Source organism: Lipotes vexillifer, unplaced genomic scaffold (assembly GCF_000442215.2).
Source record: "Lipotes vexillifer unplaced genomic scaffold, Lipotes_vexillifer_v1.1 scaffold1465, whole genome shotgun sequence".
NCBI classification, from domain to species: domain Eukaryota; kingdom Metazoa; phylum Chordata; class Mammalia; order Artiodactyla; family Lipotidae; genus Lipotes; species Lipotes vexillifer.
The window spans coordinates 197,253-201,018 of record NW_006787960.1 but is presented as its reverse complement, the minus strand read 5'-3'; positions in this window follow the sequence as shown (position 1 = coordinate 201,018).

The window sequence follows — 3,766 nt, the reverse complement described above, 5'->3', positions numbered from 1 at the left end:
TGCACGTCCGGAGCCTGTGCTCCGCAACAGGAGAGGCCACAACAGTGAGAGGCCGCGTACTGCAAAAAAAAAAAAAAAAAAAATGAAAAAGGGGACATTACTAGCAACCTTACAGAAATTTAAAAAAAAAGAACTATAAGGGAATGTGCTATGAACAATTCTATGCCAATAGGTTAAATAATTTAGATTAAATAAATGAATTTTAGAAAGATGCAAATTATCAAAACTGACTCAAGAAGAAATATAAATCTGAATATACATATATACCAAATAAAGAAACTGAATTAGTATTTAAAAAATACCCACAAAGAAAAGCCCAGACCCAAATAGCTTCATTGGCAAATAATACCAAGTATTCAAGAGAAGAATTAATACCAATTATTCACAAACTTTAGCTCCAAAAAAGAAGAGGACAGAACACTTCCCAGCTCATTCTACGAAACTGTTATCATCCTGATACAAAAAGCAGGCAAAGACATCATAAGAAAGTTACACTCCAATATCTTTTATTAATTGTAGATGTAAAACTCCTCAAAAAAATACTAGCAAACTGAATCCAGTAATGTATAGAAAGGATTATACATCATGATCAAGTGAGGTTTATCTCAGGAATGCAATACTGATTTAATATTTTTTAATTATGTAAGAGACTATCGACAGAATTGACAAAAACCACATTATCATATCAAGATGCAGAAAAACACTTGACAGAACTCAACACCTCTTTATGATAAAAAATACTCAGCAAACTAGGAATAGAAAGAAACATCTTCAAAATCACAAAAGGCATCTACAAAACAAACAAACAAATAAAAACAAAACAAAGCAGAAAAACCCCTCACAGCTAACATGTTTAATAGCAAAGAATGAGTGCTTTCCCCCAAAGATCGGAAAGAAGACAAGAATGTATGCTGTCACCACTGCTATTCAACCCTGAGCTGTAGGTTTTAGCCAGGACAATTAGGAGGGGAAAAAATAAGGTAAAAAGCATCCAGATTGGAAAGGAAGAAGTAAAGCTATCTCTGTTTGCAGATGACATGATCTTGTATATAGAGCATTTTAAGGCATTCACTAAAAATTATGGTAACTAATAAATGAGTTCAGCACTCATATGAGTATAGGACACTTCTAGGGTGGCGTTAGGATTTGGTAAGACTAAAACTCAAGAGCAGAGAATATTTAAGTATCCTGCCCAATCTCCTCTTCTCTCTCCTCTCTCCACCACAATATCAAAGACAGTGCTTTCAGAGCTGACCTCGTCTGCAAGTTCTTTTTCCTTGTAAGGCCTTGCCAAGCTCCTGGTAAGGAATGAATATACCAATTTAAGACAGTAAGCCTTTGAGAATCCGTGGGAACATTTCAATTTATATTCGATTGGTTATGTTCTATCATTGTCTTTGAGTTCTCCACCCTAAAGAAAACTCAGCTTTCTGACACAAAGTATTAGTAACCAATGTAAAATTTACTGAAGATTTCATAAAGAAGAGAATGTTTACAGTGCATACCATAAAATAAAGAGTAACAAAAGAGTAACAAAAAACACACTTACTAAATTTCCGGTTCCCACAGAGTCCGTCATGGGTACCGTATCCTCTTCTCACTTAGTCATTTCCCTCTGTAGAGCCCAGCCTTGATGGATCCTGTCTTTTCTCTTTCTGGATCTTCTTTTGCTCTGCCTCCCAGCTCATTCCCTTCTTCCTATCCCACTTCAAACTCATTACTCTCATGTGCACAGCAAGTTAGCTTTTCCCCAGCTCCTGCAAACCAGAACACCCATCCCCAGAAGTTCATTCCGCCATAGGGAACCAGTGAGGAATCATAGTGAGGAATGTTATATTCTATAAATTAAATACACAAGTATTATCTTGGAAAGCAGATCTACTTGGTGCCTCAGTTTCCTCATGTGGAAAATGGGAACAATAATCACAGTAGAGACATCATAGAGTTGATGGGAGGTAACTGATGTCAAGCTAATGATGCCAATCATTATGCATAGAGAAAACTCTCTACAGATGTTAGCTATTATTAAATAGGAAGGAATTATTAGTAACAACAAAAATTCTCATCAAAATGTCACATCAAGGATAGTATTTTAACGGCATTGCTCAGTAGTCTATTAAATTAATAACAAACTTATGTCTCTGTGTTTTTCCTCAAATCTTGTTTTATATGATAAATGCTTTGTATATTAAAATTGATTGTCGAAATAAAGGTTTAGAAGGAAAATTTAAAAGAAAAAAAGGAAAGATCTATCTTAATAATCTTGTCCCTTCTGTAGACAGCAGAGTTCAGTGGGAAAGCATGCAAACTGATAGACCCTGAACTGGAGTCTTGGCTTTGTCAGTTTGTCAGATTACAAACTGTGTACAAATCTTATACAGATTACATAACCCATTTGAGTCTCAGTTACCTTGTCTGTGAATTGGAGTTTTGTAGTTGTCGATGTCAGTTAACCTAAGTGAGGTATGTAAGGGACTCAGGAAAGGGAACATAGGTGATAAAAGAGTGGCTATTATTACTGACCAGTAGATGAAGAATAGTCTGTTTACAGATGATATATATTCTGTCCTAAATCACTGCTTCCGGTAATTGTTTCTAAAATATTTCTCTGGTTTGTTTTCTGCCTTTTGACCCTTAAACAATCTTAAACAATATTTAACCGGCTGGAAGCATCACCAATGATAGAAGGAAGGTGGACAAAAGGTTTCTGAAATGGGATTTTCAATTTCCTCTAGACTGGGAAAGTGGAGACTAGAATTTGAGGGCGAAAGTGTTGAGAGGCATAAGTAGTCTGTAGTGTTCCCAACAGAAATCATCCTGGTGTGGGAAAGCTTTGGAGTCACTGCCATCACCACTGGAGGGTGTGCTAAGCAAGGACTGAATTTGGGGGTCTACCTCTTAAGTAAAGTCCAGCTCTGGTGCAGGGTGCACTCTCCACAGGGGTCCCATAGTCATCAGTTCTGCCTTGTTCTCTCTCTCTGCATTGTCCCTTTACCTACTGTGAGACCAGGAGACTCCAGACTGGGTGAATTGCCTTGGCTACCTCAGCTACTGCATCCTGCTTGTGTAGAGCTGCCTCTCCAAAGAGTGGCTGATGCCTGCAGCCCAGGAGAGCCACATATACCCTGGGTTCCACAACGAAACTACAGATGAGAACGTCTTCCACATCTGGTGCTTCTAGGAGGCGCCAACCACCTCTGCCTGAGCTGGGCTCTACTCTCTGTCTTCATCTATATCCTTCTGCCTTCACACTTTGTGCTCACCTTTCTCCTATTCCTTCTTGGCTCCCCTCCCCTTGCCAAGGTATATTAACCACAAGAAACCAGGGCTCCTTTGCATCAGATGCCTCTAGGAAATCATAATCAAATCTTCCTGCTGGTCCTTGAACATGCTGCTCCTCAAACATACTGACACACACATAGACACATGCACACACACACAAGCACACCAGCCAATCCCCCCCAGTGGGTGCCTGAGTGGGAGGAGGCCATCTGGGGCAGCAGCCCTGGGAGTTAGCTCTGTATATGTTACCCGTCTGTATCGTATCCCCAGTGGTGTGTTCACTCCTGTGCACTGGAGGGACAATGTCCTTGCATATAGCATTTCCCTTGACCTGGGGTATCTCTTTTGGGCAAATCAAAGTTTTCCTCAGGCACTGGGAGAACAAGATAAGAAACTGCAAACCCTACATTGGACACTGTCTGGGAGAAGATGCCCAACTTGCAGAAATTCCAGCACTTCACTAGCAAAGGTTCAGCAGTGAGGT